The 25094-nt window shown below is 43.7% G+C and overlaps 1 protein-coding gene across 2 annotated transcripts in view; it reads left to right on the top strand.

Moving 5' to 3' along the window:
• The window catches only part of rras2 (RAS related 2), a 109639-nt gene that overhangs the window by 14656 nt on the left and 69889 nt on the right, over nt 1–25094 (top strand). The gene's annotated exons all lie outside the window — the stretch shown is intronic.

Genomic DNA, 25094 nt, shown 5'->3' on the forward strand with positions numbered 1-25094 from the left:
AAAGTTAATTTTTAGTTTTTTGGCCATCATCAAGACTTAGTATTAAAACTTAGTTTCGACCTGGTATTTTTAAGCGTACCTGTTTTGTGGCGATATTAGTTAATATCCAGCCGGCGAACCAGGAAGAGCAAGTTCTGGATTTCTGTGTTTCACCGCGGAAGTGCGAATGCTGGAACTTGCTCCTCGATTTGGCCACTAACTCACCGTTCTTTTCTAAGCAATTTCTGGGCCAATGAATGTTTAGCTTTGAGTGTATTATCCTGTTCTGATTGTCTGTCATGAAAATTATGCATGTGGGGTTAACTGAGCTCCTCAAAATAATTTGCACTTGAAGAATCTGAACCTTGTCCTATATAAGAGACTAGTGCAAAGATGTATTTTTAAAAAAAATCAATTTGGAATTTTTTTTGCCGTTTGTGGTCCAAATGTTGGCATTAAATAGTTCCAAGTCAGGCGTAGCATGGGCCGTATGCAGAATAAATTTCCCAGCACTTTACCTTGAATAAGTACTGCAGAACTTTATTCACTGCACAGCCTTGTGGCTTCTCTGAGCATGAATGCTAATTTAATGGTGTTTTGTCTGTGGATGGAAATCTGGTCAGAAGTTGGTTCAGGCCACCCAAACTTATTTTACCCTGAATCTTGATAAATGACTGAAAGATTGCCATCCCATCAGTCTGTTCTGAATTTAAACAACAGTTCCAGATGTGGAATGGCACTGTTAACTCGCTTTATCACCTCACCAGGCCTCATTATGGGATTGCTGAAGCAACCTGATTAAATGACTAACTCCACTGATGTTTATTGAACGAGCGCAATGTTAGATATAGGAGTTAGTCACTGCTTGTCATATGTACTTGCTGTTGAAACAAATGTTTTCTTAAAAAGTAAGCAAGGGTGGAAGAGAGGGAAGTTTGGACACCCTAATTCAGGAGGATCCAAGCTTTTTGTTTTTGAGCCATTTAGATGCATACCATAGAACGTAGAAACAGGTACAGGCCATTCAACTGATCGAGCCTGTTCTGCCAATTAGATCATGGCTGATCTGTACCTTAACTCTGTTTACCTGCCTTTGTTTCATATCTCTTGGTACCCTTTCTTGACAAAAGTCTATCAATCTCGCTCTTGAAAATTTCAATTAACCCAGCGTTCACAGCTTTTTAAATAGTCAGACATGACCGAACTTTCGCAAATCCTTGCTGATTCTCTTTGATCAACAGACACCTGTATAAGTGCTCAGTTACTCTGATGATACATTAACTATCACCAGTAACTTCCCCACAATTGATGTTAAACTGACAAGTCTGCAGTTATCTTTGTTTCTCCTGCCCTTCAATTTCATCTTTAGGTACTTCAGCATGGAGTATGTATGTTGCTCATTCTTGCCTTGTTTGTAGCTTTTTACATTTGTGTATATTAAAGTTCCTGCTATTGTTCTGCCTCCTTTGTGTTTTATGCTACTCATTCTGATTTCTGAGTTCTCTTTGCAATTCCACGGTCCCTCTAAGTTTCACCATCTAATTGTTAAAAATAGTCAAGATTTTGGTTGCCTATCTATTAAGAAACTGTTTAATCTTAAGAAGAAAAGATGCCTTTTGACTACAGACTTTCTTGAGATCATCAGTCATCTGTGTCGTCCAGCTTACCATGGAATTCGAAAAGGGACCCTGGGAGTGATCATCTCCCATGATTGCTGTCAGAGACTGTTAATAATTGAAAGAACTGCAAGAATTTTAGACTCGTTTTTAAACAGGTGATATATTGTCTGTGCTTGATTTGTATCTTATTGTGTCTTTTTTGTTTCTGTACATTATTTCACCTGTAAGTAAATCTGTAAATTCTACAATCTTAAATCTCCTTTTCCTTCACCTTTCTGCTTGATCTTAAGTAGGCTGTGAGAATTACAAAATATACAACTTTTTTTTTTCTCCTGTTGCAGCACCTCTGCTCGTGCCATCGTGCCGCAGATCTCATAAGGTGTGTGTGAGTGAAATGGAATAACTCCTTCCTGCTGTTCAGTTGTGTGTTTAGATTGTGTTCTATGCTTTTTTCTTGACTCTGTGGGAAGCAGTTGGCACAAATTAAGAAAAAGCTGTGCAAGTCCAGTAACATGCTATGCGACTGTACAACTGAAAATTTGCAGTCTTGAGCAGTTATAGTGCAGCTAGAAAATCACACTGCTGTATTTGTGAAATAGCTTTATCGTAGGTAGACCGCTGAAGTGTAAATTAGTGCGAGTTATTTGTTCAGATTCGCAACTGAATTGATTTGATTTCTTCTATAATAGTCAATAGTCACATTTTTGGTAATATGAATCATTGCTGTACACAAAGAAAAAAATTGCTTTATATGTGGCAGGTTAGTAATTTGACACAACTGGGCCACAATAACTTACAATGCTAAGTGTATTTCCTGGATAATTGCATTTAGATTTGAGTTGTTCGAAATTCAGACTTGTATGTGAGTACAATAAAAACGCTGCATTTGTTGGAAGATTCAGACCATCACTGCCTTTTACCAGTGTAGTTATTGGTCTGCACGCATTTTGTATCATGACTACTTTTTATTATCTATAAGCAATGCCATTGGAGATTTTTAATACGATGCATTTTTGAAGCTGCCTGTAAGATAATCTTCCAAGTTCACTTCTGTCTGTATGCTCTTCAAAAATGTTTTACAAAAATGTTGTTTTGATTCAAGGGCTAACAAGCAGGAAAAAGCAGTAGTTACTTTCCTGAATTTTATATCTGGTTAACACCAACAACTTGCATTTACATAAGGCCTTTTAACGTAATAAAACATCCTAAGGATGAGTAGAATGGGCCTATACTCTCTGGAGTTCAGAAGAATGAGAGGTGATCTCATTGAAACATATAAGATTCTGAGGGGGCTTGACAGAGTAGTTGCTGAGAGGATGTTTCCCTGGGCTGGAGAGTGTAGAACGAGGGGGCATAGTCTCAGGATAAGTGGCTATTTAAGACTGAGATGAGGAGGAATTTCTTCACTTTGGAGGGTTGTATATCTTTGGAATTCTGTACCCCAGAGGGCTGTGGGTGCTCAGCTGTTGAGTATATTCAAGACTGAGATAGATAGATTTTTGGACTCTAGGTGAATCAAGTGCTATGGGGATCGGGCGGGAAAGTGGAGTTTAGGTCGAAGATCAGCCATGATCTTACTGAATGTTGGAGCAGGATGAGGGGTTGCATGGCCTACTCCTGCACCTATTTCCTATGTTCTTAAGGGGCTTCACAGAAGCATAATCAGACAAAAATTGACACCAAGCAAAAGGAGATATTAGGATGGGTGACTAGACACTGAGTCAAAGAGGTCGTTTCTCAGGATCATCTTAAAAGAGGAGAGAGAGGCAGCGAGGTATAGGGAGGGAATTCCAGAGCTTAGGGCCTCGCTGGCTGAAGGCACAGCCACCAATGGTGAGGTGAAGGAAGCGGGAGATGCACAAGAAGCAAGAGTTGGAGGAATGCAGAGTTCTCGCATGTTGTGCGGCTGGAGGAAGTTAGAGATAGAGGGGCGAGGCTATGTAGGGATTTGAACACGAGGATGAGAATTTTGAAAGTGGCGATTTGGACCGGGAACCGATGTATGTCAACGACGCAGGGGTGATGGGTGAATGGGACTTGGTGCGAGTTAAGATACGGGCAGCAGAGTTTTGGATGAGCTCAAGTTTACGAAGAGTGGAAGATGGGAGGCTGGCCAGAAGAGCATTGGAATAGTTGAGTCTGGAGGTAACAAAAGCATGGATGATTTGAGCAACAGATGGGCTGAGGTAGGGGCGGAGACAGGCGATGTTATAGAGTGGAAGTAGGCAGTCTTTGTGATGAAGAGGATATGGGGTCGGAAACTCGGCTCAGGGTTAAATAGGACATCAGGATAGCGAACAGTCTGATTCAGCCCGAGATCGTGGCCAGGGTGGGGAATGGAATTGGTGGCTCGGGAATGACGTTTGTGGCTGAGGTCGAAGACTATGTGTCCGTCTTCCCAATGTTTATTTGGAGGAAATTTTGGCTCATCCAGGACTGGATGTCGGAGAAGCAATCTGACAGCACAGACGCAGTGGCGGGGTTGAGAGAGGTGGTGGTGGTGGTGGGGTAGAGCTGGTTGTTGTCAGCATACGTGTGGAACCTGACTGCCTACATCCACCTTCGTAATATCACTCGCCTCCGCCCCAGCTCATCTGTTGCTGAAACCCTCATCCATGCCTTTGTTTACCTCTAGGCTCGACTATTCCAATGCTCTCTTGGCTGGCCTCCCGTCTTCCACCCTCCATAAACTTGAGCTCATCACCCCTATGCTCGTTGGCTCTCGATCCGTGAGCGTCTCGATTTTAAAATCCCTCCATGGCCTCACCCCCTCCCGATCTGTGTAACCTCCTCCAGCCCTACAACCCTCCAAGATCTCTGCGCTCCTCCAATTCTTGCCTCTTGTGCATCCCCAATTTTAATTGCTCCACCGTTGGTGGCGGTGCCTTCAGCTGCCAAGGCCCGAAGCTCTGGAATTCCCACCCTAAACCCCTCTGCCTCTCTACCTCTTCCTCCCCTACTTTAAGACCTACCTCATGCTTTTAATCATCTGTCCTAATATCTCCTTATGTGGCTCGGTGCCAGATTTTGTTTGATAATGCTCTTGTGACGTTTTACTACGTTAAAGGTGCTATACAAATGCAAGTTGTTGTTTATGTCTTCGGATGATGTCGGCATGTAGATGATAAATAGGAGAGGGCCAAGGATAGATGCTTTAGAGGTAACCGTATGAGGTGGGAAGAGATGCCATTGCAGCAGATACTCTGGCTACGATTGGACAGAAGAGTGGAACCAGGCGCGGGCAGTCCCACTCAGCTGAGCAACGGAGAAGAGGCATTCAAGGACGATGGTGTGGATAGTGCGTCAATGGCTGCAGGCAGGCCAAGAAGGATATGGATGGACAGTGCGCTACGGTCACAGTCACCGAGAATGTCATTTGTGACTTTGATTAAGGCCGTTTCAATGTTGTGGCAGGGACAGAAACCTGACTGGAGAGGTTCAAACATGGAGTTGATGGACAGATGGGCATAGAATTGGGGGACTTCATCATGTTCAAGGACTTTGGAGAGGAAAGGGAGGTTTCAGATGGGGCGGTAATTTGCGAGAACAGGGGTCAAGTGTGGATTTTTTGAGGTGGGTGATGACAGCAGATTTGAAAGGGACGGAGACTATATCTGAGGAGAGGGCACTGTTGACAATACTAGCTAACATGTGGCGAGGAAGACAAGTTGGGTAGGCAGCAGTTTAGCGATTTGTGACATGTAAACTTCGATCTTTATCTCCACTACATTGTGTAAAGGCATTGACTGGGGAAAAGCCTTCCTTCCCCTATGTCCCTGACCAAATAGTTGGCTGCATGCCGTAGAATAAGGCTTCCAGAAACGGTGCTATGTAGTTGTATGTGTTTTTCAGGGAATTAATCTGTTTTCCCTTCCACTTTGTGGGGAAGATAATTGCTTCTACTTAGCACCTTACTATTACATCAACATGCTGTGCACTATTTGTAACTTGGTGAAGGAAGGTTGCAGTTTTCAAAGGGTTAAATACATATTTTCTTAAGAGGTATTCGCCTAGCAACTTTCTCGACCCAAACAGCAGTTTGTGCAAATATGCTTATTCTGGGTTTCTAACACATGGGGGTGTTTTTTCCTTTGACACTTAAATCCACACACCACATGCCTCCTATTCAGCCTTGATCAATTGCATGCTGCTGTCAGCTTATTTGTGGTTTTGACATAGTTCGGCACGTTTTTCAAATAGACTTGTTTTGTTTAAATTGTGGTATCCTGCTTTTGGTAGTGCAGAGAAAAACACCAGAGTTCATTTAGCTGTGGCAAGCTGCAAAATGATCTTGTGCATTAGATGATGGAATGCTGGATGTCACTAACAAAAGTTATACTTTAAAATTGTTTTCACCCTTTCAGTCATCATTCTTGATACCAGTAATCCATTTTCAGGCCTGTTTGGTGTTAAACTCTGGCATTTTTGCTGGTGTGGTTCAGAATTTGATAACTGCAAATGTATTAGAATCTTTTATTTCATACAAGCTTTGACAAATACGAATAGAATTCACTGTGTTGAAGTTAACGTTGAATGCACATATGAGTTATGGCTGGACATGGAACAGTTAGTTTTGTGTTAGTGAAAGGGTTATAAACCAGGAAATGAATTGTGATATTACCTGTAGTTTGGACTGTTTGAAAAGGCAAAAGTAAATTTGTTTTGTGGCATTTTCAGACTGGGATTCTATAACTTCTTATCTCAATATTTGGAAATTTTTGATTGTTTTGTAAAGTAATGACTATTTGAAGTACTGGTTTTAAATATTTTATATCCCACAAGAGGGAGCGAACATAATTTATTGTTTTAGGGGTGTTCAACTGGTTCAGTGGTATCTCTTCAATTCACTCGACAATACAAAACTCAGTTCCCTCAATTAAAAAAAATCTGTGATTTTGGTAGGATCTGTGGTTGTGTGAAGGTGTCAAAAAATGTGATTTGTATATGAAGAAAAATAGTGTGCAGTCAAACTTTATTTTCAAGTTTTTCACTCTGGAATGGATGAAAATCAGAAACGTTTGTTCACATTGTAATATTAATGCGGTTTGGCCCAGAGGTAGTGCCCTTGACCTAATGCTACCTTCTTCCCACCTGTTTTGAGTTATTGACTTCGAAGTCTAATCTAATCTCCAGATTGCACTGGGTTACACAGATATCCCGTCAAAGATCACAAAGCCAATTTGTATCTTGATAGCATGTACTTCCTAAAGAAATGAGAAATTATGTGTCTCCTTTATAACTAAACATCCACAAGACAAGTGCCAAGAGGGAAACGAACCGTACAAAAATGATTTAAACCCTGGAAAGATAACCTAATTTTACAGTTTCAGGCGGGCATCACTTTGATCAAGAAATAAGCCAGAGTCTTTGCCAGTTTGCTTTCAGGGCTAACTACGTTCGAGGTGATGGTGAAATTTTGGAGACTGGACTGTAGGATGCACAGTTGTGAAGACACCTTTTTTTAAACCAGTGATTTCTTCACTTGGTTTGTAATTGCAGTTGCTGATCCTTAAAATAGTTGTGTTGAAAAGGGCACATTTGTTTTTATAAGGAATTGTGTAATCATTGACTCAAAACATTTGATAAAAAGGGAGTGAGGGAAAACTGGGAAGAAAAGTACTGTCATGCTCAGTTATCTATCTATTGGACAGCAAAAGAGATTTAAAAAAAAATTGGAAAATTTTAAATAAATGCAGAAATTCTGGAAATACACAAGTTCATCACCATCTGAACAGTGAATACAATTAACATTGAGTAGAGCTTTTAGTTATAACTGACGTGATGATTGGCCTCCACCTGAAACAACCTGTGTTTTTCTCCCTCCCAGATATTGCTGTGTTTTTCCAGCATTGCAGTTTTTATTTTGAAGGAGATCTTTCACCCCAAATTGCAACCTTGCTTAAGCTCAAGTTGTCCCTATTTTTTATTTGTAAGTTGGAATTGTGGGTGTTTTGTTGTGGTAGTTTTGTTATATGTGGTAAAAATTAAAAAAGAATGTTTTAATGTTGACCGCATGAAATCTCATGGCATCAGGTCAAACATGGGTAAGGAAACCTCCTGTTGATTACCACCTACCGTCCTCCCTCAGCTGATGAATCAGTCCTCCTCCATGTTGAACACCACTTGGAGGAAGCACTGAGGGCAGCAAGGGCACAGAACGTACTCTGGGTGGGGGACTTCAATATCCATCACCAAGAGTGGCTTGGTAGCACCACGACTGACGGAGCTGGCCGAGTCCTGAAGGCCATAGCTGCCAGACTGGGTCTGCGGCAGGTGGTGAGCAAACCAACACGAGGGAAAAACCTACTTGACCTCGTCCTCACCAATCGATCTGTCGCAGATGCATCTGTCCATGGTAGGAGTGACCAGCGCACATTCCCGTCTTCACACTGAGGACACCATCCAATATGTTGTGTGGCACTACATGGGATAGATTCAGAACAGATCTTGCAGCTCAAAACTGGGCATCCATGAGGCGCCGTGGATCATCAGCAGCAGCAGAATTGTGTTCCAGCACAATCTGTAACCTCATGGCCCGGCATATTCCTCACTCTACCATCACCAACAAGCCAGGGGATCAACCCTGGTTCAATGAGGAGTGGAGAAGAGCATGCCAGGAGCAGCACCAGGTGTGCCTAAAAATGAGGTGCCAACCTGGTGAAGCGACAACACAAGACTTCTTCTTTGGCAGTCCTTCAGGGTCGAGGATGACTTGCTTCCTCTCCAGGAGGGTGGGTTCTGCGGTGGTTTAATTGTCCAATCCTGGAGCCGCAGTCTCTGCCACAGGTGGGGCAGGTAGTGTTTAATAAGGTGGGTGGATGAGACGCTCTGAATTCTGTGTGCTTTTTCCGCTGCTTATGCTTGGCTTCCACGTGCTCCACTCGGTGACGCTCGAGCTGATTGGCGCCTTCGCGCATGCTTCTTCTCCAGTTTGGGCATTCTAGGGCAAGTGATCCCCACGTGCTGGTGGGGATGTTGCATTTTTCTAGGGAGGCTTTGAGAGTGTCCTTATAGCGTTTCCTCTGCCCTCCTAGTGATCGCCTGCCATTGCGGAGCTCGGAGTAGAGCACTTTTTTAGGGAATCTTGTGCCGGGCATGCGGACAATGTGGCCCGCCCATCGCAGCTGGTTGAGCGTGACCAGTACCTCGATACTGGGGATGTTAGCCTGGGAGAGAACGCTCATGTTGGTACTCCTATCCTGCCAGTGGATTTGCAGGATTTTGCGGAGGCAACGTTGGTGATATCTCTCCAGGGATTTGAGGTGACTGCTGCACATTGTCCATGTTTCTGATGCGTACAGGAGGGCGGGGACCACGGCTGCTCTGTCGACCATGAGCTTGGTGCTGGATTTGAGGTCTCTGTCTTCGCACACTCTGTTCCTCAAGCGTCTGAAGGCTACACTGGCGCATTGGAGTCTTATGTTGAATTTCATTGTCGATGTCTACTCGTGCGAAGAGGAGGCTTCCGAGGTCTGGGAAATGATCCATGCTGTCCAGAGGCTCACCGTGGATCTTGATGGTGGGGGGACAGTGTTTGGCAGGAGCGGGCTGGGCGAGGACCTTTTGTTTTCCAGACGTTTAGCCTGAGGCCCATTCTCTCATACGCCTCGGTGAATGCGTTGACGATGGTTTGTAGCTCGGCCTCTGAGTATGCGCACACGCAGGCGGCGTCTGCGTACTGCAGCTTGATGACAGAAGTTGGGGTGGTCTTTATTCTGGTCTGGCGGTGTCGAAAGTTGAACAGTTTCCCGCTTGTCCTGTAGGTTAGCTCCACTCCGGCGGGGAGTTTCATGGTGATGGGGTGGAGTGTTGCAGCGAGGAAGATGGAGAAGAGTGTCGGTGCGATGACTCAGCCTTGCTGGACCCCAGTTTGCACTCGTATTGGGTCTGTGGTGGATCCGTTGGTGAGGATCACAGCTTGCATGTCATCGTGGAGCAGGCGGAGAATGGTGACAAATTTCTGCGGGCAGCCGAATTTGAGGAGGATGCTCCACAATCCCTCATGAGTTGAAGGCCTTTGCGTGATTGAAGAAGGCCATGTGCAGAGGTTGATGCTGCTCCCTGCACTTTTCCTGGACTTGTCGCGCACGAAAGATCATGTCCATTGTGCCTCTTGACGGGCAGAAGCCACATTGAGACTCGGAGGAGCTCTTCGACCGCTGGAAGGAGGCGGTTGAGGAAGATTCTCGCGATGACCTTTCCCGTGGCTGACAGTAGGGAAATCCCTCCACTTTCCACAGTCGGACTTATCTCCTTTCTTGAAGATGGTCACAATTACGGTGTCTCTGAGATCTCCCGGCATGCTCTCTTCCTTCCACACAAGGGTGATAAGGTTGTGTATTCGTGACGAGTGCCTCTCCGCCGTATTTTAGTACTTCAGCGGGGATTCCATCTGCGCTGGGGGCCTTGTTGTTTTTCAGCTGTCAAATGGCTTTTTCGACCTCACAGCGGGCTGGGGTTGTGTGAGATGTTGGAGGGTAGCTTGTTGTGGGATGGTGTCGAGGGCACTTGCGTCGAGGACTGTGTCTTGGTTGAGAAGGTCCTCGAAGTGCTCTCTCCAGCGGGCGTTGACTGCCTCTCTGTCTTTGATGAGCGCCTCTCCATTTTTGGCTCTCAGTTGGGTAGGTCCCTGGGTACTCGGACCGTAGATGGCTTTAATTGCGCTGAAGAAGCCGCGCACCTCGTGGTTGTTGGTGAGTTGCTGAGTCTCCTGCGCTCTTTCTACCCACCATCTGTTCTTCAGGTCACGGGTTCTTTATTGCACCTCGGCCTTCAGTTGCCTGCAGGCTTGTTTCCTCTCGCTCGAGTTTTGGTGGAGCTGCCAATTCAGGAACACTTTACGTTTGCAGTCCAGGAGATCCTGGATCTCCTGATAGTTCTCATCGAACCAGTCTTGGTGTTTGCTGGTCAAGAGACCGAGCATCTCCTCGCAGGTGCTGACAATGGTGGCTTTTAGGGCGGACCAGATGCTGTGGGCACTCTGTGGCTCTGGTCCATTGGTCGCCGCCAGGACTACATGCATGCTAAACAGTGGAGGCCACATGCTAGAGACTGAGCTAAGCGATTCCACAACCAAAGGATCAGGTCAAAGCTCTGCAGTGCTGCCACAACCAGTCGTGAATGGTGGTGGACAATTAAACAGTTAACGGGAGGAGGAGGCTCCGTAACATCCCCATCCTCAATGATGGCAGAGTCCAGCACGTGAGTGCAAAAGACAAGGCTGAAGTGTTTGCAACCATCTTCAGCCAGAAGTGCCGAGTGGGTGATCCATCTCTGCCTCCTCCCGATATCTCCCCATCGCAGAAGCCAGTCTATAGCCAATTTGATTCACTCCCTGTGATATCAAGAAATGGCTGAGTGCAATGGATACAGCAAAGGCCATGGCCCCTGACAACATCCCGGCTGTAGTGCTGAAGACTTGTGCTTCAGAACCAGCCGCACCTCTAACAGATAGCAAGAGTTTCTACAGTTATATAAAAAGAAAAAGGGTGGTTAAGGCAAATGTAGGTCCCTTAGAGGATGAGACCGGGAAATTAATGGTGGAAAACATGGAGATGGCAAAAATGCTGAACAAATATTTTGCTTCAGTCTTTACGGTAGAGGACACTAAGAATATCCCAACACTGGACAAACAGGGGGCTCTGTGGGGGAGGAGCTAATTACGATTAAAATCACTAAGGAATTGGTACTCAGTAAAATAATGGGACTCAAGGTGGATAAATCCCCTGGACCTGATGGCTTACATCCTAGGGTCTTGAGGGAAGTGGCAGTGGGGATTGTGGATGCTTTGATAATTTTCCAAAATTCTCTGGACTCGGCAAAGGTCCCGGCAGATTGGAAAACTGCTAATGTCACACCCTTATTTAAAAAGGGTAGTAGGCAGAAGGCTGGAAATTATAAACCAGTTAGCCTAACATCTGTGGTGGGTAAAATTTTGGAGTATTATTAAGGAGACAGTAGCGGAACATTTGGATAAACATAATTTAATAGGACAAAGTCAGCATAGCTTTATGAAGGGGAAGTCATGTCTGACAAATTTGCTTGAGTTCTTTGAGGACATAACGTGCAGGGTGGATATAGGGGAACCAGTGGACGTAGTGTATTTGGACTTCCAGAAGGCATTCGACAAGGTGCCACATAAAAGATTATTGCTCAAGATAAAGAATCACTGGATTGGGGGTAATATTCTGGCATGGGTGGAGGATTGGTTATCTAACAGGAAGCAGAGAGTTGGGATAAATGGTACATTCTCGGACTGGCAACCTGTAGCCAGTGGTGTTCCGCAGGGGTAGGTGCTGGGTCCCTAACTCGTTACACTCGGTCCCCTCCTCCAAATCGTTAATATAGATTGTAACATGTCAAAGTTTGCAGATGATACAAAGATGGGAGGGAAAGTAGAGAGTGAGGAGGACATAAAAAACCTACAAGGGGATATGGACAGGCTGGGTGAGTGGGCGGAGATTTGGCAGATGCAATACAATATTGGAAAATGTGAGGTTATGCACTTTGGCAGGAAAAATCAGAGAGCAAGTTATTATCTTAATGGCGAGAAACTGGAAAGTACTGCAGTACAAAGGGATCTGGGGGTCCTCGTGCAAGAAAATCAAAAAGTTAGTATGCAGGTGCAGCAGGTGATCAAGAAGGCCAACGGAATGTTGGCTTTTATTGCTAGGGGGATAGAATATAAAAACAAGGAGGTATTGCTGCAGTTATATAAGGTACTGGTGAGACCGCACCTGGAATACTGCATACAGTTTTGGTGTCCATACTTAAGAAAAGACATACTTGCTCTCGAGGCAGTACAAAGAAGGTTCACTCGGTTAATCCCGGGGATGAGGGGGCGGACATATGAGGAGAGGTTGAGTAGATTGGGACTCTACTCATTGGAGTTCAGAAGAATGAGAGGTGATCTTATTGAAACATATAAGATTGTGAAGGGGCTTGATCAGGCGGATGCAGTGAGGATGTTCCCAAGGATGGGTGAAACTAGAACGAGGGGGCATAATCTTAGAATAAGGGGCTGCTCTTTCAAAACTGAGATGAGGAGAAACTTCTTCACTCAGAGGGTAGTAGGTCTGTGGAATTTGCTGCCCCAGGAAGCTGTGGAAGCTACATCATTAAATAAATTTAAAACAGAAATAGACAGTTTCCTAGAAGTAAAGGGAATTAGGGGTTACGGGGAGCGGGCAGGAAATTGGACATGAATTTAGATTTGAGGTTAGGATCAGATCAGCCATGATCTTATTGAATGGCGGAGCAGGCTCGAGGGGCCGATTGGCCTACTTCTGCTCCTATTTCTGATGTTCTTATGTTCTAACCAAGCTGATCCAGTACAGCTGCAACATTGGCATCTACTTGACGATGTGGAAAATTGCCTTGGTATGTCCTGTCTACAAAAAGCAGGACAAATCCAATCTGGCCAATTACCTCTCCATCATCAGCAAAGTGATGGAAGGTGTCCTCGACAGGGTTATCAAGCGGCATTGATCTCAGCCATAACCGACTCAACGATGCTTGGTTTGGGTTCCGCCAGGACCACTTGGCTCCAGACCTCATTTCAGCCTTGGTCCAAACAAGGACAAAAGAGCTGAATTCCAGAGGTGAGATGAGAGTGACTGCCCTTGACATCAAGGCAGCATTTGACTGAGTGTGGCACCAAGGAGCCCTAGTAAAATTGCAGTCAGTGGGAATCGGGGAAAACTTTCCAGTGGCTGGAGTCATACCCAGCACAAAGGAAGATGGTAGTGGTTGTTGGCGGCCAATCATCTCAGCCCCAGGACACTGCTGCAGGAGTTCCTCAAGGCAGTGTTCTCGGCCCATCCATCTTCAGCTGTTTCATGAATGACCTTCTCTCCATCATAAGGTCAGAAATGGGGATGTTCGCTGATGATTGCACAGTGTTCAGTTCCACTCGCAACTGCTCAGATAACGAAGCAGTCCGTGCCCGCGTGCAGCAAGACCTGGACAACATCCTGGCTTGGGCTGATAAGTGGCAAGTAACAAGTGGCTACAAGAGCAGGTCAGAGACTGGGTATTCTGCGGCAAGTGACTCACCTCCTGACTCTCCAAAGCCTTTCCGCCATCTACAAGGCACAAGTCAGGAGTGTGATGGAATACTCTCCACTTTCCTGGATGAGTGCAGCTCCAACAACACTCAAGAAGCTCGACACCATCCAGGACAAAGCAGCCCACTTGATTGGCACCCCATCCACCACCCTAAACATTCACTCCCTTCACCACCGGCACACTGTGGCTGCAGTGTGTACCATCTACAAGATGCACTGCAGCAACTCGCCAAGGCTTCTTTGACAGCACCTCCCAAACCCGTGACCTCTACCACCTAGAAGGACAAGGGCAGCAGGCACATGGGAACAACACCACCTCACGTTCCCCTCCAAGTCACACACCATCCTGACTTGGAAATATATTGCTGTTCCTTCGCAGTCAAAATCCTGGAGCTCCCTACCTAACAGCACTGTGGGAGAACCTTGACCACACGGACTGCAGCGGTTCAAGACGGCAGCTCACCACCACCTTCTCAAGGGCAATTAGGGATGGGCAATAAATGCTGGCCTTGCCAGCAACGCCCACATCCTATATGTCAAGAGAAAAAGATTAGTGAAGACAAATGTAGGTTTCTTACAGTCAGAAATGGGGGAAATTATAATGGGGAACAAAGAAATGGCAGAACAATTAAACACATACTTTGGTTCTGTCTTCACAACGGGGGACACAGTTAACCTCCCAGAAATGTTAGGAAACCAAGGGTCTAGTGAGAGGGAGGAACTGAAGGAAACTAGTATTAATAAAAAAAATAGTGCTAGGGAAATTAATGGGGCTAAAGACTGACAAATCTCCAAGGCCTGATAATCTACATCCCAGAGTACTAAAGGAAGTGGCCCTGGAAAATTCTATAAACTCTGGAACAGTTCCTACAGATTGGGTGTGGCAAATGTAACCCCACTATTTAAAAAAGGAGGGAGAGAAAAAACGGAATTACAGACCAGTTCCCCGAACATCAGTAGTGGGGAAAATGCGAGTCTATTTTAAAAGATGTGATAACAGAATACTTGGAAGGCATTAACGGGATTGGACAAAGTCAGCATGGGTTGATGAAAGGCAAATCATACTTAACAAATCTACTCGAGTTTTTTGAGGATGTAACTAGTAGAATAGATAGGGGAGAACCAGTGGATGTGGTGTGCTTAGATTTTCAGAAGGCTTTTGATAAGGTCCCACACAAGAGGTTAGTGCGCAAAATTAAAGCACATGGGATTGGGGGGAATATACTGGCATGGATTGAGAATTGCTTGACAGACAATAGGGATAAACGGGTCTTTTTCTGAGTGGCAGGCAGTGACAAGTGGGGTACCACAGGGATCAATGCTTGGGCCCCAGCTATTCACAATACATATCAATGATTTGGATGAGGGAACAGAATGTAACATTTCCAAGTTTACAGACGACACAAAGTTGAGGTGGAATGTGAGCTGTGAGGAGGATGCAAAGAGGCTCCAATGTGATTTAGACAAGTTGGGTGAGTGGGCAAGAACATAGCAGATGCAGTATAACGTGGATAAATGTGAGGTTATCCACTTTGGTTGTAAAAACAGAAAGGCAGATTATTATCTGAATGGTGATAGATTGGGAAAAGGAGAGGTGTAACGAGACCTGAGTGTCCTTGTACACTAGTTGCTGAAAGCAGTTAGGAAGGCGAATGATATGTTGGCCTTCATTGCAAGAGGATTTGAGTACAGGAGCAGGGATGTCTTACTGCAGTTGTACAGGGCCTTGGTGAGACCACATGTGGAGTATTGTGTGCAATTTTGGTCGTCTCATCTGAGGAAGGATGTCCTTGCTATGGAGGGAGTGCAACGAAGGTTTACCAGACTGATTCCTGGGATGGCAGGACTGACTTATGAGGAGAGATTGGGTCGATTAGGCCTACATTCACTAGAGTTTCGAAGAATGAGAGGTGATATCACCAAAACATATAAAATTCTGACAGGACTAGATGCAGGGAGGATGTTCCCCCTGGCTGGGGAGTCCAGAACCAGGGGTCACAGTCTTAGGGTACGGGGTATGCCATTTAGAACAGAGGTGAGGACAAATTTCTTCACTGAGGTTGGTGAACCTCTGGAATTCTCTACCACAAAAGGCAGTGGAGGCCAAGTCATTAGATGTATTCAAGAAGGAGATAGTTATAGTTCTTAATGCTAAAGGGATCAAGGGATATGGGGAAGAAGCGGGAACAGGGTACTGAGTTAGACGATCAGCCGTGATCATTTTGAATGGCGGAGCAGGCCAAAAGGGCCGAATGACCTTCTCTTGCTCTTATTTTCTATGTTTCTAAGAATGAATTAAAAAGAAAAAAAAATTACGTGTGTTTTATTGTGGTAGTTTTGTTCTATGTGGTTAAAAAAATTAGAAAAGAATGTTTTAAAATCACGGCTCCATCTCTTGAAATAAATGGAGTTATAGAATAGAATAGAATCATAGAAGTTTACAACATGGAAACAGGCCCTTCGGCCCAACATGTCCATGTCGCCCAGTTTATACCACTAAGCTAGTCCCAGTTGCCTGCACTTGGCCCATATCCCTCTATACCCATCTTACCCATGTAACTGTCCAAATGCTTTTTAAAAGACAAAATTGTACCTGCCTCTGGCAGCTCGTTCCAGACACTCACCACCCTTTGAGTGAAAAAATTGCCCCTCTGGACCCTTTTGTATCTCTCCCCTCTCACCTTAAATCTATGCCCCCTCGTTATAGACTCCCCTACCTTTGGGAAAAGATTTTGACTATCTACCTTATCTATGCCCCTCATTATTTTATAGACTTCTATAAGATCACCCCTCAACCTCCTACTCTCCAGGGAAAAAAGTCCCAGTCTATCCAACCTCTCCCTATAAGTCAAACCATCAAGTCCCAGCAGCATCCTAGTAAATCTATTCTGCACTCTTTCTAGTTTAATAATATCCTTTCTATAATAGGGTGACCAGAACTGTACACAGTATTCCAAGTGTGGCCTAACTAATGTCTTGTACAACTTCAACAAGACATCCCAACTCCTGTATTCAATGTTCTGACCAATGAAACCAAGCAAGCTGAATGCCTTCTTCACCACCCTATCCACCTGTGACTCCACTTTCAAGGAGCTATGAACCTGTACTCCTAGATCTCTTTGTTCTATAACTCTCCCCAACGCCCTACCATTAACGGAGTAGGTCCTGGCCCGATTCGATCTCCCAAAATGCATCACCTCATTTATCTAAATTAAACTCCATCTGCCATTCATCGGCCTACTGGCCCAATTTATCAAGATCCCGTTGCAATCCCAGATCACCTCCGTCAAAAACATAATCTGCCGTGTGTCTGCCCATTGTGCCAGTCTCTCTATGTCCTCCTGAAGTTTCATTTTCCTCCTCACTGTTCAATACATTTCCGAGTTTTGTGTCTTCTGTAAACTTGGAAATTATGCCCTTTATACCCAAGTCCAGTCATCGGTGTATATCAAAAAGAGCAGTGCTCCCTGTACCGACAGCTGGGGGACACCACTGAATACTTCCCTCCAGTCTGAAAAACAGCTGTTCACTCTCTGCTTTCTGTCTCTTAGCCAATTTTGTATCCACGCTTCCACTGACCCTTTTAGTCCCATGGGCTTCAATTTTCCTAAGAAGTTTTATGTGGCGCTTTATCAAACACCTTTTGAAAGTCTAGAGACACATCAACTGCGCTACCCTGATCAACCCTCTCATTACTTCATCAAAGAACTCAATCAAGTTTGTTGGACATGATTTCATCGCCATCTGAACAGAGAATAAAATTAACGTTGTGGTCTGGCTGTCATTTTATAAACCCATGTTTTTCCAAGTAACAATTAATTTTGTTCTGTATTATGGTCTCTAAAAATTTCCCCACCACTGCCTCCTTAATCGGCCCAACCCTTTGACTATCCATTTACTCTTTCATCCCCTTCCATGGATGAATAAAGAGATAAAGGTAAAATTAAAACTAAAGGAAAAAAAAAGCATACTCTATGTGTATGTACAATAAAGGAGATGATGACAAAAGAGAATACGAAGAGGTTCGGAAAAGTCAAAAAACAATTGGGAAATCAAAAAGGAGCTATGAAATTAAATTATCAAGAATATGAAAATAAATAGTCAAGTATTCTATAGATGCAAAAATAATAAAAGAAAAATCAGGATAGGGATCGGCCCCTGAAGGATGCACAAGATAAACTCGCAGGTAATGACAGCGAAATGGCAGAAATATTGAATAGCTACTTTGCTTCAGTATTTATCAGGGAGACTAACAAGGTGGGTGTGAGATTAGAAGAAGAGATCAAAAAAGATACAGAAACATTTAAGATAGAAAGGGGGGAGATAATTGATAAACTAATCAAACTTAGAGAGGATAAAACCCCTGGTCTGGGTGGATTGCATCCATGAATATTAAAAGAAGTTAGGGAGGAGATTGCAGAGGCACTATTACACGTATATAAAAATTCATTGGAAAAGGGAATAGTGCCAGAGGACTGGCGGACAGCGAATGTTCTACCTTCCTTTTTAAATATGGGAATAACAAGTCCAGGGAACTATAGACCAATTAACTTAACATTGGTGGCAGGAAAGATAATGTAATCTTTACTCAAAGATGTAATAGAAAAACATCGAGAAAGTGAAAATATAAAGAATGGTCAACATGGATTTCAGAAGGGAAAGTCATGCCTGACCAACCTTAGTGAATTCTTTGAAGAAGTAACAAAGAGTAGAGAAGGGTAAGGGAGGAGATGTAATATATTTGGATTTTTCAAAAGGCTTTTGATGAAGTACCACATTGTATACTCATGACTAAAGTCAGAGCATGTGGAGTCAGGGGACATGTCGCACAATGGATGGTATGTTGGCGACAAAACAGAAAACAGAGAGTAGGGGTTAAGGGTAGCTACTTAAACTGGCAGAAGATGGGAAGTGGTGTTGTACAGGGATTGGTGCTGGGACTATTGCTGTTTACAATTTACATTAATGATTTGGGAATCAGAAGTACAGTTTCAAAATTTGAGACACACCAAATTGGGGGGTGTAGTTGATACAAAGGAAGAATGCGTCAAAATGGAAGAGGACAAAAATAAACTTGCAGAATGGGTGTGTAATTGGCAAATGAATTTCAATATAGATAAGTGTGAAGTGGTGCATTTTGATAGGAAGAATCGGGAGGCCACATACTGCTTGAATAATTAGAGTCTGCATGGGCTAGAAGAGCAAATCGCTAAAAGTAGTGATGCGGGTTAATAAAGCCATAAAAAAATGCAAAGCAGGCACTGGGGTTCATTTCTGGAGGGATAAAATTTGAAAAGCAGAGAAATTATGTTAAACTTGTATAGAAGCTTGGTTCGACCACACTTGGAGTACTGTGCGCAGTTCTGGTCTCCATACTATAGAAAAGATATAGAGGCATTGGAGAGGGTGCAGAAAAGTTTCACAAGGATGATACCAGAACTTAGAGGATACACTTGTCAGGAAAGGCTGAACAAGCTGCTTGTCGAGGTCTTTCAGATAATGAAAGGGTTCAATTGGGTCGACATGGAGAAAATGTTTCCACTTGTGGGGAAGCACAAAACTAGAGGTCATAAATATAAAATAGTCGCTAATAAATCCAATCGGGAGTTCAGGATAGCTATAGCTACATTTAAGGGGAACATAAGAACATAAAAAATAGGAGCAGGCATAGGATAACGGCCCCTCAAGCCTGCTCCACCATTCAGTAAGATCATGGCTGATCTTCGACCTCAACTCCACTTTCCTGCCGGATCCCCATATCTCTTGATTCCTCAAGTCCAAAAATCTATCAATCTCAGCCTTGAATATACTCAACGACTCAGCATCCACAGTCCTCTGGGGTAGAAAATTCCAAAGATTCATAACCCTCTGAATGAAGAAATTCCTCCTCATCTCAGTCTTAAATAGCCGACCCCTTATCCTGAGACTCTGCTCCCTGGTTCTGGACTCTCCAGCCAGGGGTAACAACCCCTCCGCATCTACCCTGTCAAGCCCCCTCAGAATCTTATGTTTCAATGAGATCACCTTTCATTTTTCTGAACTCCAGAGAACGTATGCCCATTCCACTCAATCTTATGATGAGCACATGAAGGAGAAAGGAATCGTAGGGTATGCTAATATGGTTCGATGAAGTCGGGAGGGAGGAGGCTTACGTGGAGCATAAACGGTGGCATGGACCAGTTGGGCCGAATGGCCTTTTTCTGTGCTGCAGTTTCGATGTAACTTCCCTCAATCAAACAATAACTAACTTTAGGAGCTATATTAAAACATGCTTTAGATGTTCCTGTTTATGGGTTCAAAGTTTAAGAATGAATATTTTGCTGCAGTTAGTATTGTAAAGTCTTCATGCCAAGTAGAAAAATCTGTGGTCGAAATGATAGGTTGTTTTTCACTATTTGGACTGGTCTACTGTTACAAGTTTTTAGATTAATCTATTTGTCTCGAAACCTAATACAGTACATCCCTTTTTGTTTATATATTGTAGTTCCAGTTCAACACTTGCACTTAGACTGTAGAACCAATGAAAGCAGAATACAATAATGGTTTTTAATGTGGATTTGTTACGTATTGTTTGCAGGGGTGTCGAGCAGTGCACTGCCTTGTCTATTTCCAGCACTTTTATATGGACAACAAGCTAATGTAACTGTAAATTCAAATAAGGAGCAAGTCTTGTTATTGCTTGTCTTTTTTTTCAATTGATTATTTCCACATATGAAATAGGAGCAGGAGTAGGCCATACCATTCACTCAGATCATGGCTGATCTTCGACCTCAACTCCACTTTCCCGCCCGATCCCCATATCCCTTGCTTCCCCGAGAGTCCAAAAATCTATCAATCTCAGCCTTGAATATCTTCAATGACTAAGCATCTTCAGCCCTCTGGGGTAGAGAATTCCAAAGATTCACAGCCCCTCTGCGTGAAGAAATTCCTCTTCATCTCAGTCTTAAATGGCCGAGCCCTTATCCTGCGACTATACCCCCTAGTTCTAGACTCTCTCGCCAGGGGAAACAATCTCTCAGAATCTACCCTGTCAAGCCCACTCAGAATCTTGTATGTTTCAACGAGATCACCTCTCATTCTTCTAAACTCCAGAGATTATCGGCCCATTCTACTCAACCTCTCCTCTTAGGACAACCCTCTCATTCCAGGAATTAATCTAGTGAACCTTTGTTGCACTGCCTCCAATGCAAGTATATCCTTCCTTCGATAAGGAGACCAAAACTGTATGTAGTGGTCCAGGTGAGGTCTCACCAGTGCCATGTACAATTGTAGTAAGACTTCCTTACTCTTGTACTCCAACCCCCTTACAATAAAGGCCAACATGCCATTTGTCTTCCTAATTGCTTGCTGTACCTGCATACTAACTTTTTTTGTTCCTTGGACACCCAAGTCTCTCTGAACACCTACATTTAATAGTTTCTCACCATTTAAAAAAGTTTTTCTATTCTTCCTACCAAAGTGAATAACCTCACATTTCCCCACAATATATTCCATCTGCCACCTTCTTGCCCACTCACTTAACCTGTATATATCCCTTTGCAGACTTTTTTTGTCCTCCTCACAGCTTATTTTCCCACCTAGCTTTGTATCGTCAGCAAACTTGGATACATTACACTCGGTCCCTTCAACTAAGTTATTAGTATTGTAAATAATTGAGGCCCAAGCACCAATCCTTGTGGCACCCCACTAGTTACAGCCTGCCAACTTGAGAATTACCCGTTTATCCCTATCCTCTGTTTTTTGCCTTTTAACCAATCCTCTATCCATGCTAATATATTACCCCCAACCCCATGAGCCCTTACCTTGTGCAACAACCTTTTACATGGCACCTTATCGAATGCCTTTTTGAAAATCTAAATATACTCTTTGTTGAGAATATTGAAATATTTCTTTAAATTTTTGTCATTGCTTTTCAACTGTCAAATCCTTTAATTTAATTTCCCAATCTACCTTTGACAATTCACCCCATATACCTAGGTAATTGGCTTTATTGAAGTTTAAGACTAGTTTCTGACTTAAGTACGTTACTTTCAAACCCAATGTGAAATTCTGTCACATTATGATCGCTCTTCCCCCGAGGTTCTTTTACTGTGCGACTACTAATTAACCCTATCTCATTACACAATGCAAGTTCTAAAATAGCCTGTTCCCTGGTTGGTTCTATGACATATTTCTCTAAGAAACCATCTCGAATACATTCCGTGAACTCGTCTTCCAAACCACCTTGGCTAATTTGATTTGCCCAGTCTATATGCAGATTAAAGTCCCCCATGATTACTGCATTACTTTTTGTTAAAAGCTCCTATTATTTCATGATTAATACTCCTGTCCAACAGTACAGCTACTATTAGGGGGCCTATGAACTACTCCCACCCGTGTTTTCTGCCCCTTGTTTCTTATTTCCACCCGTAGTGATTCTACTTCCTGATCCTCTGAGCCAAGATCCTTTCTCACTTACTGTCCTTAGGTCATCCTTTACTATTAGGGCCACACCCTCTCCTTTTCCATTCTGCCTGTCTTTTCTAAATGTCATGTACCCTGGAATATTTAGTTCCCAACCATGGCCATTTTGCAACCACTTCTCTGTAATGGCTATTAGGTCAAACCCATTTATCTCTATTTCAGCAATTAACTCATCTATCTTGTTACGAATGAATTCAGATAAAGAACCTTCAATTTTGACTTTTTACCATTTTTTCCTGCTTTGACTTTACTTGTTGTACTATTATTGGTAAACTCTTTGTCCCATCCTGTGACACTCTGCTTAGTCACTACAGTATTCTGTTGTCTTAACTTTTCTCAATAGATTTCTAAATTTCCCCATACCTGACTCCTCCCCCCACTTTTTAGTTTTAAAACCCTGTCTATAACCCTGGTTGTTCGATTCACCAGGACGCTGGTCCCAGCCTGGTTTAAGTGGAGCCCATCCCATCGGAACAGCTCCCTCTTTCCCCAGTACTGATGCCAGTGCCCCATGAATGGAAACCCCTTCCTCCCATACCACTCTTTGAGCCACGCATTTATCTCTCTGATCTGCTTGTCCCTATGCCAATTTGCACGTGGCTTAGGTAGTAATCCAGAGATTATGATCTTTGAGGTTCTGCTTATTAATTTAGACCCTAGCTCCTCAAACCTAGTTCTACCGATGTTGTTGGTCCCTATGTGGAACCCGACAACTGGATCCTTCCCCTCATGCTCCAAGTTCTTTTCCAGCTGCGAGGAGATGTCCCTAACCCTGGCAATACAGCCTTCGGGACTCTCTGTCGTGGCTACAGACAACAGTATCTCTCCCCCTGACTATACTGATTCCTACCACTACCACATTCATTTTCACTCCCCCCCACTTGAATGGCCTCCTGTACCACAGTATCATGGTCAGTTTGTCCATCCTCCCTGCAATCCTTGCTCTCATCCATGCAGGTAGCAAGTATCTCGTACCTCTGTAGCTCGGTAGGTCAAGGGCTGAGGCTCCTCCATCACTACATCCTGGGTCCCCATACCTGCCTGACTTGCAGTCACCCCCACCCACCCCCTTGTCCCTGACTACTGAACGGGCATACAAAAAGGCAAAAAATGGTACAGATCCTGGCGAATGGGAAAGATATAAAGATCAACAAAGGGTCATAAAACAGATAGTAAGAGCTACAAAAAGAGAGTATGAAAAGAAACTCGCAAGGGATATCAAAACCAATACGAAGAACTTTTATAGTTATATTAGGAAAAAGAGGGTGGTCAGGAGCAGTGTTGGCCCCTTAAAAACTGAAAGTGGGGATATTGTCATTGACTGTGGGGAAATGGCGGACATGTTGAACAATTACTTTGCATCAGTATTTACAGTCGAAAAAGAGGATAGCATGCCGGAAATCCCAAGAAAACTTGTATTGAATCGGGGACAGGGACTCGATTAAAATTAACATAAGTAAAGCAACAGTAATGAAGAAAATAATAGCACTAAAGAGTGACAAATCCCCAGGACCAGATGGTTTCCAACCCAGGGTTTTAAAGGAAGTAGGTGAGCACATTGCGGATGCCCTAACTATAATCTTTCAAAGTTCTCTAGATTCAGGAACTGTCCCTCTCGATTGGAAAATTGCACATGTCACTCCGCTTTTTAAGAAAGGCGAGAGAGAGGGAAACCGGGGAATTATGGACCAGTTAGCCTAACATCTGGAGTCTATAATTAAGGATAGGGTGACTAACTGAAAATTCTCGAGGTGTTCAATCAGAGAGAGCCAGCATGGATTTGTGAAAGGTTGGTAATGCCTGACAAACCTGATTGAATTTTTTGAAGAGGTGACTAAAGTAGTGGACAGGGGAATGTCAATGGATGTTATTTATATGGACTTCCAGAAGGCATTTGATAAGGTCTCACATAAGAGACTGTTAGCTAAGATAGAAGCCCATGGAATCAAGGGAAAAGTACGGACTTGGTTAGGAAGTTGGCTGAGCGAAAGGCGACAGAGAATAGGGATAAAGGGTAGGTACTCACATTGGCAGGATGTGACTCGTGGACGCAGGGATCTGTCTTGGGGCCTCAATTATTCACAATATTTATTAACGACTTAGATGAAGGCATAGAAAGTCTCATATCTAAGTTTGCCGATGACACAAAGATTGGTGGCATTGTAAGCAGTGTAGATGAAAACATAAAATTACAAAGCGATATTGATAGATTAGGTGAATGGGCAAAACTGTGGCAAATGGAATTCAATGTAGACAAATGTGAGGTCATCCACTTTGGATCAAAAAAGGATAGAACAGGGTACTTTCTAAATGGTAAAAGTTAAAAACAGTGGATGTCCAAAGGGACTTAGGGGTTCAGGTACATTGATCATTGAAGTGTCATGAACAGGTGCAGAAAATAATCAATAAGGCAAATGGAATGCTGGCCTTTATATCTAGAGGACTAGAGTACAAGGGGGCAGAAGTTATGCTGCAGCTATACAAAACCCTGGTTAGACCGCACCTGGAGTACTGTGAGCAGTTCTGGGCACCGCACCTTCGGAAGGACATATTGGCCTTGGAGGGAGTGCAGCGTAGGTTTACTAAAATGATACCCGGACTTCAATGGTTAAGTTACGAGGAGAGATTACACAAATTGGGGTAGTATTCTCCAGAGTTTCGAAGGTTAAGGGGTGACCTGATCGAAGTTTGTAAGATATTAAGGGGAACGGATAGGGTGGATCGAGAGAAACTATTTCCGCTGGTTGGGGATTTTAGAAGTAGGGGGCACAGTCTAAAAATTAGAGCCAGACCTTTCAGGAGTGAGATTAGAAAACATTTCTACACACAAAGGGTTGTAGAAGTTTGGAACTCTCCTCCGCAAACGGCAATTGATTCCAGCTCAATTGCTAAATTTAAATCCGAGATCGATAGCTTTTTGGCAACCAAAGGTATTGAGGGATATGGGCCAAAGACGGGGATATGGAGT

This window comes from Heptranchias perlo, chromosome 12, assembly GCF_035084215.1.
Source record: "Heptranchias perlo isolate sHepPer1 chromosome 12, sHepPer1.hap1, whole genome shotgun sequence".
Classification (NCBI taxonomy): domain Eukaryota; kingdom Metazoa; phylum Chordata; class Chondrichthyes; order Hexanchiformes; family Hexanchidae; genus Heptranchias; species Heptranchias perlo.